Raw genomic sequence first — 13,978 nt, forward strand, 5'->3', positions numbered from 1 at the left:
GTCAACCTGACAGCTTTTAATACTTTCTCATAATAATCCTGTCATCAGCTTTTTCAAATGCATAAAAAATGTGTTACTATTTTTTTATTTTCTTATTTTCCTTTCCTTAATTTTGTTTGTTTATTTATTTTTTATTTGTTTGTTTTTTCTGGTGCAACTTTTCAGGTTGTAAGTATTGCAGTAACAAAGTGGAATGGCAGTCAGCTGTGCTCTGTAGACCTCTGGAGCTCCATGTTTTGTTTCTCAGATGTATTCCAGGTGACAGCAATATGCCAAAGGAAACTCAGCTGTTCCTATGGAAAGGACAAGTGATCTCATTGACTGCAGACATTCTTCATGATGTCTGCAGTCACTGAGAGCTGAGTAGCTGTTTACCAGATAAGATACCTTATTGCAATATATTTTCACCCACAGCAGATATCCGTCAATGACAATTTGTGTTGTCAGTAAATCTGTGATACATTCCTGATGGCTAAAAGTGAGTACCAGGAATATCTCCCAGATATGTGGAGAATGAAGGAGTTTGTGGTGGCTATATGAAGTTCTTATGATTTTGTTTAAGATGAACTACACAAGGGAATGTCTGATATTTTTGTGGCTTTATACACTATATACATATACAGTGTGATATGTAATTCATGGAGACCTTTAGACTCATAGATAGAAGTATATTGGTGTTATTAAGTGTTATTCTGCTTGGGCTCTCTGCTATCAATAGGTGACTTGCACGAAATGAGAGGCAGTTTATGACCTTTGTTTATTCTCCCTTCTAATCTACCTCCCTGGGGAAAAGTGATTTTTAAAAAGCTGACAACCAAAAACCTATCTCAATCTCATTAAAGAAAATCCTGGTCTTATACTTTAAATCTTCCTCTGTTCATGTTGGAGCAGAAGATAAACATCAGTGCTTTAGTTGTTATTCTGATTAATGTCAAGTGTCTCTGGTTGTCCTGAAAGTCAATAAATCTCATAACGTTACTTAGAGATGTAGAAATTTTGGTAGGGGCAAGTGCCATTGTTGATGTATCGAATGGCAGCATTAGTCTGGCCTTATTTTTTTTGTACAAACAAGATCCCTGATCCCAGAAATTTTCAAACTTGTCAGGTACAGATGAAACACTTCATATATGCTGTGACAGTATGGTGAACAATTAGTTAAGCATAAAGTAAAGGCATATTCTTTTGCTGTTCAAGTAGACTCAAATTTTAACTTGTAATAGCTTTCTGTGTAATCATTTAAATAGAATTGCAAAGCAAAAAACCCCGTTTCCCATTAAACTGGCAATGCAGTGTTTCCTTCCACTGCTGGTGCTTTTCCTAATGTCTGAGTTTGAAATATGACTTCATGAAAGTGACCTGAGCTGTGAACAAGAAGACATAAAGCCTCTCATTTCTTCTTGCTGGGAGAATTCAAAATCCTTGCAGTGAAGATCTAGAGAGATCACCTAGTAAGTCCATTTCCTCTGCTTTCCCAGCAGAGGGGAGTGGAACATTTGGTATAAGCTCCTTGTGTAAGTTTAATTTGGTCTGTGAAAAATTATTATTCTCCTCTAATGAAAAATGAATCTCTGATGCTGAAAATCAGCAAACTGTATGGAATTAAAATAATTCACAATGGCACTCCTCATAGTATGAGAACTGTGAATTCTAATTCTCTGCATAATTTCCTGTATGTATGGAGGGTTCATTGTTAGGTGCTTTTTTTAAAGTGAAATATCTGCAATTAAATACATGCAAATTGCATTTCTACTTCAAATAGGAGGCAACATTATTTTGCCTCTGAGCAATTATAGAAGATATGCAATACTAAATATTTATAGTGAAGGATTTCCTGGAGTAGTAAATTGACTGTTTTTCCTGTGGTCTTTGTGTTGTAAATCACATTATAGATATGTATAGATATGTTGGAATTACTGTGGATTGTTGAATGCTACAAGAAATTTTTTCATGCCTTATGCAGTGGAATTTGGGATTTCCTTGGTATTGTGATGGGGTTTGGTTTTGTTTTTGTTTATTTGGTTGGGATTTTTTGTGTTTGTTTTTTCTTATTTTCAAAAATTTTTCTGCAGTTACTCTTCTAATACTCTTTTCCCATCACAATGTGATCTTAGCAAATACTGAGTCAGTTCCCATATTTTTGTTAGCTGGTTTATTTGTGGGGAAGCAATGATACCAAAGGAAGAGGACTGCATGCACAGGGCATGAAAAAGTTTAAGAGGAGTTGATAGGAACTAAATCAAAGTTAAAGTGAGTTGGAACAAAAAAATCAAGTGTCAATGCAACTTCAAGAAAGACCGGGCTAAACAATAGATACTCATCTGGGTGCGTGGAACTGAAAATGTGATGGAACACCTAGACATCCTTTCTGGGTCCACAAAACTGTACCCCAGGACCTGAAAATTAAATAATGTATGATACAGGAATTCTTTCTGTGCTAGGAAGTGTGAAATCATCTGAAGTGCAGCATTGCCCTAACATGATTGTACTGTGGTCTGACCTGAGCTTATTATCACACAACTCTGCTGTGATTTGCTGCTCTACAATGAGACACCAGATTCAATTGTCAGACTCATATCTGTACTTTCACTCCATTTCCACTGACTGTACCGTCTGGTAGATTCTGTCTCCCAATAACCTCTTTGCTTATTTTTGTCCCAAAGTCATTGCAGGAATTTGGAGAATGGTATGGTTTTAATTATCACAAGAGATCTAAGCAAATATCTGTTATGGAGTGTTATTGGGTGATGAAGCCTTCCTGAAGTTTACTGTGTTGCCCATCCCTAATACAGCATCATTTTTTGAATGATTCCTGTTTGTTGAGTGCTGCCAAGGGAAAAGTGCTTCTTGAGGAAACCCCACCCATAACATATCTGAAACTTCTATGTTTCTGTGCTGTGATTCCATTTTTCTGTTCATGGTTCACTGTTTAAGAACTTTAGGCATGAACATTTTGGTTTTGACCTTGAGCCCAACATGTTGAGTAGGGAACAGGTCATACCATAACTCCACATATCACTCAGTGTCACTAGGGAAGGAGGGAGGAGCAGTGTCATCCCGTGGGGCACAGAGTGAAACTGTAGAAGGAGAAGGACAAAGGAGCTGCTCCTCTCTTTGGGGTGTCCTAGGAGTTGGTTGTTTTGGCAGACGACTTGATGCCATAATATTGTCTGAATGTAACTAATTTTCTGAACTCTATTTGTTGGAAGAAACAGGATAAACAATTAATGAAACATGTATATGATTAATATCGGATAAGTCCATACAACCCAAAACTTTGGACTTCAAAGATTTTAAAACTTTATGATTGGCAGGATGGACTGGTATGAGCAGTAGAATTATTGTAAACACAGAAAAGAAATGGGAAAAGAGGTTTTATATTTATTTACAGGATATTTATTGTTCTTATTACCAGGAAGTTTTTTATGGCTCTCAGTAAACCTCTGATTTCTTTAACTTTCACTAAAATTCCAGGGGAAAAGAGAAGCTTTTTAATGCATTCTAAAATAACTTTCAGTTGCTTGTCACTAGGTGGCGCTTAAGCTTTAATTTGTCTTGTGTTTGATGGCTATGATGAGAAAATGAACATCTAAGAAGATATTTTTATTTCTATAGCTGATAAGTAATAATAGATAATTAAATTTCCATCTTCATTTGTAGAATTCAAAGGCAGCAGGTATGTTTAGCTCCATATTTCTTCATGGCACAGGAATGTTAAAAGACTCTAGGATATGAAGGCCGACCAAATCAAGTTAAACAAAAGCCTTTTGACCACAGCTCCTGCCTATGGAACCCCACATTTCACATGTTAATAAATAGGAATAAACCCACTCAAGGACACAGCCAGGGCCCTGAGCACATCTGCTCTCTCTGGGTGGATTGGCTAGCGGCCACCTTGGGCACAGTGCAGTTGTCTGGCCCTAAATCAGGGAGCTTGGGAGACAGAGTTGGGGGAACTGGCTTGGGGAGCTGTGTGTGAGCCTGGCCCTCACTACTGTGACTTATAAACTTAAAACAAATTTAGCCTGTACTTTAAAAATATATTAATTGTTCCTACAGCCAGAATCATATCCATCTGTTAAAACTTCCTTTGTGAGGTTTTCATATCTGGAAAAACCTGTAGCAAGATTGTCTGAAATGAATAAATTGCTCAGAATTGGGAAGAGATGATAATCTGAATTATTACTCTCCAGCATTACCTCTGAACACAGCCAAAGGGAACCATGTGGAACAGTGTCCCGGGTACTACAGGTTCTTGAGCAGTAGAATAAATAGTATCTTAGTCTTCTACTACAGCTCTAACACTTGAAAGTGGCTGTTGATCTTAGTAAATCTTGGAGCACTCAGGCAGGAGGAAAGAGATGTTCTTTCTGTGCATCAGTGAGCAAAACAAAGATTTAGAGTTATTGTTATTATTGTGGATTAAAGAACATGTAACCTCAAGGTGTACTAAGAAGGATGCTGAAAAAAATCTGTTTGGGTAAAGAGAATGAAGTAGTGGGTAGGGGGCAGCTGAGGGTGTTATGGAAATTCCATCACTGGAAGTATTTAGGGGTAGGTGGTAACTGGCCTTGGTGTAACAGGTCCTGCCTTGCTCTTGTGGTGGACTGGACCTTCCAATTGCTCCCTATGATCATGAACAGCAATAAAAAATAATGGGGTTTGTTTTTTTTTCTATAATACATATGTATTTTTGAATATTTTCATATTTATTTTGTAGGCCTGTTCTTTAACTGGCTCAGCCCTTTCATTCTCCTGAAAAAAAGCACAATTTTTATTATGGGCTTAGTTTTCTTCTGCTTCAAGAGAAGTTGTTTTTCTTTAGAAGACTCAAGGCCTATAAAATAGCCTAAACTAATTACTAATATAAAAATATGAGTTAATTGTGCTGTCTTGCTTGATGTGATTTTGCCACTATCATGAGAAAACACCAGGCTTTGCGCTGACCTGGTTGTGCAGGGACCCAGCACTTACTTGTCTGTGCCTCAGCCTGAGCTGTGGGGGCTTGGTTTAACCCTGTGGAGGGGTCAGGGACTGCTGCCTGACCTGGTTTTGGCTGGAATGATGGGAAACTGTGTGTGGTAAAGGTCAAAGAGGGCCATGGTGAAACAAACAGAATGCTGGGGTAACAGGGCTGGGGGAGCATTGCTTAAACTTGACAGGGAAGCAAGGAGAAACACACCATGATAAAACACATAAAAAGATAATTTCAAGAGGATCTTTGGGATATCCAGCAACAACATCATACTTCTCTCAGTGAAGGACTGAATGCAGTATGTACAATATCCCTCCACCTAGCAGAAACCTCACAGGGAAGCCTGAAACCACGACCTCTGGATGCAAGGGAACATAGGAAGGGCAAGCACACACCAGAGAAAAAGGGTATGTAGTTGGAAGAGATATTTTCTTTCTAAAGAAATTTTTCCTGTATTATTAATGAAGATTTTCTGTGTTAATTGGACAATATGGATTGTTAAGCTATAAAAACATTAGCTGTACTGGCAATATATTTTGTATCTCCATGTGTTTGCATTCCCTTTTGCCCAAAGGAAGATTTTTTCAGTGGAATATAAAGCAAATGGAGATTTACTTCAGGTTATGGAGGCATTCAAGGGAAGAGTAGAAAACACTTGAATTTTTGAAAATGGCATTCAGCTCTTTCTTCAAATGCACATTGGCAAATTTCCAGGATCACCTGAATGTTTATTTTTCTGTTTGCATCATAATCATAAAACCATAGAATGGTTTGGGTTGGAAGGGGCCTTAAAGATCACCTTGTCCAATCCCCAATGTTTAGGGACACCTTCCCCTAGCTCACATTGCTCAAAACCTGATCCAACCTGGCCTTGAACACTTCCAGGGGTGGGGCATCCACAACTTCTCTGGGCAACCTGTGCTTCAATACTCTCTTTGTAAGGAATTTCTTCCTAATATCTAGTATACACCTCTCTATAAGTTTAAAAATGTTTCTTCTTGTGCTCTCACTATCTGCCCATGTAAAAAGTCACTTTCTCAGCAAGCTCAGGTGTGCATATCAGAAGGCTTCTAAGCAGTAACAAGAAATCCTGACTTTTCAATCACAACAGGTCTGATTTAAATGCCAAAAAATTCTTCTGGAGTCCATACCTTGAAGCAGCTAGCCATTGGTGGGGTGAGGCTGGCTGGTTATCTCACAGCCCATGTGAGAGCAGCTCTCACCCAAGGTGCAGATAGGGACACTGTGGGCAGCTGACTTATACAAAAAGGAAAAACCTTCACACCAGGTGGAAAGTCAGGTTCTAAATGTGTCCATGAGGTCTCAATTTTTTATTTGATAAATAGGATTCTTCAGCCATTGTGGTCGCTGATGGATTCTATTCACTGTATATTGAATGGAGTTTTAAGAATACAAGCCTAAATAACCACATTAAATAACCTTTCATTTTTGCCTGCTTTTATTTATCAGTACTTCTTTATCCTGGCACCAGCACCCTCACCTCAAAGAGCATTTTTTGTGATTTCAGAAATGTTCTTTCCATCAGAAGGGCTAAGTTGCTTTCCCCCTATGGTGTAAGTGTACAAAGAAAGCGAACTTCATAGCAAAAATCTTTGTGTAAGATGATTCATTAAGTATCTGCTGGAATAATTGTTTTTTGAAGATAAAATGGGAGGTCAGAAGACTTCTTTGACATCAGAAAAGGAGTTAGAAGAAACTGGACTATGGTGTTAAGCAGTACGGGTACAAAGGCTGGACCTTCCATGGCAATTTTAAACCACAGAAAAAGACTCTAATTTGTGACTCAGCGGAAGATTGATGAAAGACCTCATGAAAAAAACCAAACAAACCACCCCAAAAAAACTGATGAGAAAAAACAGGGATGGACTGAGGGAGTTAAACACGTTTTGGCAGTTGAAGCATGCAAATATACAATAAAGCAAGCAAGAGGAGAAAATGAAGTATTCTTAGCTTTTGGACTTTATTCCATAAGCACAAAACCCCAATACTTTAAAAAAATAGATTAAATACAAAGGGCCATTCAGTACATCAGCACTAAAAGGTAATATACAAAAATATATAATACAGAAAGAAAATGAAAGAATGGCAGCGCAAATTATAGTTTGCTGATTAATGTTCAAAGTCCAAGGAAGCACAGTAAGGATTTACCACCATTTGTGGTTATCCTGGCACTTTTTTGAAAACTGCAGATACCAGCTTGACTGTCCCAGCTTTATTTCAGCCAGGGCAACATTTACATTCTCCTCATCTACCTTTGACTTGCAGTTTCTTTGAAGAATTATCCCTTTCTTTCCTGTCTCAAAACCAGCCTTGCTATGTTGCAAAAATGAAATGGATGTCATGGACTCTTAACCCTGAGGGTCAGAGAACTTCAGACATAGCTGAGGTGATCCATACATATTAAGCAAAAAATTCCATCAGGAGTGAACTCAGAGGTAAAGTCCTATGATTCTAAAAGTAGCCGATGCTCAGTAGAACAGCTCAGAGCTCACACCAAGGAAAGGGAAAGGCTGGCACTATTCAAGCTGGAGAGTAGTTCTCCTCTCTCTTTCGTGAGGCCAGAGCTTCTCTCTGCAGGATATCTTCTCCAGTCTACCTCCAGGGCCATAAAGTGGTGTTAACAAAATGACTTTTGAAAGCTCTGCTGTATCACAGGAGAGGGCTGAGAGCTGTGTTCCTGTAAGTGATCCCTGAGCCAGGATCCGTATGAGCTGGCATGTCCAGGTGGTGCCATGGGCTGCCAAGTGTGCTGCACAAGCCCCAGGGGGGTCCAGAAGCAATTTAGTGTTCTTCCAGAGTAAATTAGCTCTGCTCATAGCAAGGCTAATTAGCCTGGATTCTACATAGTCCTAATGCAACAGTTCTCTTGCTCTATTTTGTTTTTGTGCTTGTTTGGCACTGGGGCACTTATACATGGTGCTAAATTGCCCTGTTCAGATGCCTGCAAAGCAGAACATTCCCTACTACCTGCATAAGTAAGCAGGAACTTCACTTGCTAAGTGTCTCTCTAGGTTCCTCAGTGGTGTTATGAGCTGTTTTTGTCAGCACAAGAGCTTTTATCCTTAGTGGTGACTATTGTCTGAAGGTTGTTCTGCTAGCTGACACTTTGGTTTCTTCACAGGGCAGAAGCTGTTATTTATAAGGCTTAGTCACTGTGTAAAACAGATGTAACTTATTATCCTGGGAACCATTCAGGATTTAAAGACATGCATGTTTCTCATGAAATGTGGAGGTTATGTCAGGTCTGCAGAACTGAGGGAAAAAATACTCGATTTTTATTTTTGGAAAGTTAATCATGCATTAGAGTGACAACAGTAAAGCTGTATGAATAATTGTTTTTATTCCTTGGCAGATGAACCAAACTTAAAAGATTATTCAGGTCAAACTACAAAGCAGGTCTATTTGGTGAATTAAATAAGTTTCATTTTCATGTTGACCATTTTTCACTAAATAAGGGAGCCAAAAAGATAAGTTGCTGAGAAGCTGCTGACCTTTCACAGAACAGAGAGGAGCAGAGATCTGATCTTCTTGGAATTGGTCCCATATCATTAGACAATTATCGAGTAGGGCTTTCTCTGTCTCCTCAGGCATATGCTACATAAAAAAAAAACCAAAACATACTGCAGGGAAGAATTGGAAAACTTGATTAAGGCTCTTGCTTGTGGTCTGACCTTCTATGCATTTTACTTTGTTATCTCTGAGCTTGAATAGCTAACAGCACTGCACTCAGATATTTGGTTACATCGTTACCCCCCCACTGGTTTTTGTGCAAGTGTTCTATTCTAATGAATCAAGCTTAGAGAGGTATTGACAATAAACGGGGGGGGGAAATTCAGGGTAAGATTTCACTCATCTTACGTATTTGGCTTGTGATGTTCCTGCTTGGTTTCAATCTCAGTATTATAAAATTATAAACATTCCTGCTGGCATTTAGACACTAAAGTCTCCAGAATTTGTAAGTTCTGATGAAACTGAGGGAGCTTTGTTCTAACAGTCTCAAATAATTATTTTCAGTGTTTTCCTCAGGTGAAGGAAACATGGTGCTATTTTTCGCAAGCTTTATAAATGCATTCATCTTAAACTGTCTCATCTTCAGATCTCTTTGATGATCAGTTTTAATTCCCTGGGAATCATGCATTTAGTATAAAAGCAAGTTTTGTAATCTGTGAAGTCTTTAGTTATTATTTGAACAGAAAAAGCACTTCATTTTTTAATAAGAATTTTTGTTTTCTCTGTTGGGAAAAAACCCCAACATCTTGTGTTAATTTGGAAAATCCTGATTCTGTTCATAGTCTGCTGAAAAGGCTTCAGATTTATTTCATACCTCACAGGCACAACTGAAGTGTTAAGAGCAGAGGAACTACCATCTTACTCATTTGGACTCAGCCTGTCTCAACTGCTACACTAGGGAGCAAAGTGGCTGCTACTTGGACTGCCTTGTGTTGGGACTGAGTAAATAACACATTTTCTCAGGCACATGTAGCAGTGTGGATAAAGAAGTGCTCTATTTTTGAGAGAGACTTGTAATACTAGTTTTACAGTACAGCTTTTTTGGAGAGGAAAGGTGAATGTTAAAACATTCATTGTTTCTTTTACTGGATTTTAGATCGAGTACCAGATTCTGTCTCATTGCATATTTAATTTTTCTGATGGCATAGCAAAAGAGAGGAAAAAGTGAACCTCACATCTTTTGCTTTAGCAGTCTTGAGAAGCCATAACCTGGAGATTTTAGGAAAAATAAATGTTAAGACTCTTAGCCACTCAACCTAGCAAATCTAAAATTGTCTGGACTACCCTCACACTTTTCAGTCCAGTTGCTTTCAGGACTGACCAAACAGTTCAGTTTCAAAGTGAATGTAGATTAGACCTTTGGGAGCGGCAGAGCTCAAAGCACAAAGGTCTCTGACCTTCTCCTTGTTGCATCAGATACTTGTTCTCATCTACTCTCTAAGACTTTGGCTTCAGAAGACTTCTGCTCTATTTTATTCCTTGCTACTACACTCTCAGTTTTGAAACAGAGAGGAGAGAGCCCTAACCTTTGAGGACATCTTTGTGCTACTATGCCCTGTTAGTAATATTTATGTTAAATAATACAAAATTGCATATTGACTGCATCTGGATTGCTGTTCACTGTCTGGAAATAATGTTACACAAAAAGTAATAAAGGAAGTATGTTTTAACACAGCTGGAAGTATTAGGAAGGACTTGAAGACATGGAACCATTGTCTGCAGGATTTCTTCCGTGACAAGGGAAAGATGATCATGCTAGAGGTGTAATCCTACCATCTACCAGAGCTGGGATTTTGACTCAGGATTTTACCTGGGGGAACAGAGCTCTTTTTGTTGACTTGTTCACTGTAACACCAGGTCAAATAGATATCTGATTTCCAGCTGAATAGAGAGAGGTGTGGATCAAAGGAAATGGAAGGATTTGCAACAAAATGTACAGGGTCTAGCAGACAAAGCTGATGTAAAGCCAGGATCAAGAGAAACCTTAGGCTTGACGTTTTGAAATTCTTGTTTTATCTGACTATTTTTAAGCTTTGCATGGTCTAAAACCAGCTTTAGTTTACCTTCTGGAAAAAGAAGCTACTTGATTTGATCCCCAGGTGGCCAGAGTGCTTCTTGCTGGATATTAGAGAGGAAACCAAAAGTGATATTTTGCTGGGAAGATAAAAGCATTTTCAGTATATAATCTAACGCTGACAAAAACTGGCAGAATGCATTACTTTCTAGCCAGGACATTTTTTGTCCCTACACCAGAGCAAAAAAGAATGGAAAGTGTTATGGTGCTGCCTCTTTTTCCTGCATGAGAATTGACTGAAACCTCCTCCATGAAGAAGCATCATGCTGTTTTTTCAGTTATAAGCACAATACACGAAGGCACAAAGGATTTAACAATGACACATTTAGCACTTCAGGTAATTTCTGCTATGAACACTCTGAAATTAATAAAGTTCTAAGGAAGATTTTCCCTTAGTGTGTAACAGAATGTGTGTAACAACTAAGACTATGCGTGTTGACTTGAATGATTAGAACCCCTAAAGCAACTATAATTAAAGTGTACAATTAATTAAAGTGTGTATATATATAATTTATAATTAATTAATATAATTAATAATAATTAATTCATAGGTGGCAATGTAAAATGGCAAGTTTTTCCATTTTGTAATTTTGCTGTTAGAGTGTGTCAAGTAATGAGGGCTCCCAAAAAGTGAAGTACATGGAATTGCAGGCAGTACTGATACATGCACTTGGAATTTATCTCAAATAGCTAAGAATATTTATGGAAGAGTGGGACAGTGAGGAATCAATTTAGGTAAAGTGCTCTATTGAATAACCGTGCGTTTAAGGTTAAGCAGATGTCTGAATGATTGCTGCATCCAGCCCAAAGGACATGAGCTATTTGCTGCTGATTTTCAGTGTAAAATCTACTATTGCTGCATGAAGAAAAAAAAGGGGGGATGATTTTTTACAACACTTTTCACTTCTCCAGCAGATGGATTTTATTCAGCACAAGTCACTTTGCACTGCAGACTGTTCCCAGCAGAATTTTTGGAATTGCATTGCTGATGCTCTCTATCCTGATTAAAAGGTGGCAAGGCCAACCAAAGTTTAAATCAAAGCAGAATCTGATCAGTAAAATTTACCCCAAAAGAGTAGAAGAAAAAGGAAAAGAGCAAAAGCTGGGAAGAAGAAGAGGTAAATACAAAAAAGAGTTGGGGGTGGGTTTTGTAGATGCTTATTGGGGAAATATAAAATCTTTTGTATTAGAAAAAAAAAATCAGTAAAAAATACTGTTTCTTTAAACATGCTTTTCCTTTTTAAAAAAATGAATCTTCAAAATGAGAGAGAACCCTCTATGTTTTTATGCATATAAGAACTGAGAACTTTTTTAAAGGTGAATAACAAGTATTAATGTTACAGATTTTGTTTTCTTTTGTGTAGAATTGAAAATGAGCTCAACTCTAATAATTTAGATATTAAATATACATAATTGCATGGTTCTGACCACAGAGAGGAAATTTTATTCTGTCTTCAAAGGAATACTTTTTTATCTGGTAAGATTCAGATGATGAAAAAAGAATAAAAATATTAATAGCCTTTAATTCTGGTGAATGAATAAGTGAGAGTATGTTGTACAAGGCAAAGGATGACAATAGAGTACATCTGCTGTACTTCCTGAGTGGATGGAGACACTTAGGTCCTGGTAGCACTGTGTAGTTCATTTTCTCTTTGTTCTAGTGTTAAGTGCTAAAAATAAGCAACTGAATACCACACAACTTTGGAATGGAAGACAGAAAAAATGGACTAATTTCTTATGAGAGGAAATACATTTTAGTGTATTGCACTGGCTGAATGCTCAGTAAAACAGAGCTGGAATCACTGAATCAGATCTCTCTTAGAAAGTGCAATGAAGGTCAGCATCATAATGATGGGAAATGCAGCTGATTATTCCCTTGTATTTCACTTCTGGAACTTAGAGCTCTGTATCCTAGAGAGGCTGAAGGAAAAAGTAATTTGCAGAATGACTCATGGAGGAGCCACTTAGATGTTTCAAGTAAATGTCACTTTCTGGTCTGTTCAGAGGTTCACAAAATGGAAAGAAACTTTAAGAAACAGGAGATTGATTGTAAAGCCTCTGATGGTGCAAATGGAGTCAGCACAATTCTTAGGAGTCTTTCTGCCCCTATTTTGAGATGTAAATATTCACTACAGAATGAATCTTTTCAACAGCTCAGTTTTCTCAGTGGAATATTATGGAGAGCAAGCTGTGTGTATGTGTAAGGGCTGTGTGTATGTGAAGCAGTCAGTTTTCTCCCACGTGATTGGCACAGATCTTAATTACCACATTTTGTGTAAATCTGGCAGATGAGGTGGTTTAGTCTATTGTGTATGCATCTGGGAAATGTTGTTAGGTGATTAAGTTTTTCCTTTGAATTTTATTTTCTGTGTTATTTTATATATCTTTACACATTTTTGCCTTTCAGATCCTGTAGGAAGAGATATTGTACATTGTGGGTATCACTACAGTTGTAACTCAAAAGTATGATGATTCCTAGTAGAGGTAGCTTAAAGTATGCATAATTTACTTACTGTGATTTTTAATAATTACTGAAAAATTTAATTGACTTTCAGTAAGCACATTCTTCCTGCTTTCTCATTCTGGTAAAAAATGCAACATTGATTCCGTGAAGACGTGACAATTAAATACATATAAATACACAAATTAATTCTACTCCAGATTTCATTGCCTCAATTATGCTGGAAAGAAGTTAATCTAAAGTAAACATATGAATTTTGACAAACCTATCACACATTTGTCTAAGAGACAGGTATTTACAAGTGATGTCTCCATTTGATACACTCTCTTGAGCAAAGAGTAGGATCTGGATTTTTAGCTGAAGAAAACAGAAATCTGATAGTGAGAATTTATTCCTATTTAAAGTGACTTGGTTGGCTAATGCCCTGAAGAGTGATGTTTTGTATTAGATAACAATAATTGGTTTTAATGGGTCATTTTTTAAAAAAAAAAATTTTGCCAGACAAAACCATTCACCATATCAAAGTCTGACAGCAGATCTTAAAACAAAGTGTGACCAAAATAAGTTTTATGCTTTGAAAATCTATTTTACGGGATGCAAGGAAATTATTTTTTTCTCTTAGGTGTAATTGCTCATACCACTTGTCATAGAGAAATTGGCCCAACCATTAGGAATGTAAGTCACAGACAGTTGGGAGTTTCACTGTGGTATCATTCACCTTATGCCATTGATTACAGCATTCAGCTTTTATGTTCAGATGTCTTCAAGAAACAGTCATGTGTTTTGAGAAATTGATGATGTTGGATGTGTTTTGAACTTGATTTGCTAGCAAAAATGCAGAAGAGTGAGAATGGCTGCTGGGTAGAAAGTTGTTACCTCTGAACTTGCAAATTTATTCAGGCTTTTGATCTATAGAAAGGGCTCCTCTTTAGACCAGAAG

This window comes from Passer montanus, unplaced genomic scaffold, assembly GCF_014805655.1.
Source record: "Passer montanus isolate IOZ18808 unplaced genomic scaffold, ASM1480565v1 scaffold14, whole genome shotgun sequence".
NCBI classification, from domain to species: domain Eukaryota; kingdom Metazoa; phylum Chordata; class Aves; order Passeriformes; family Passeridae; genus Passer; species Passer montanus.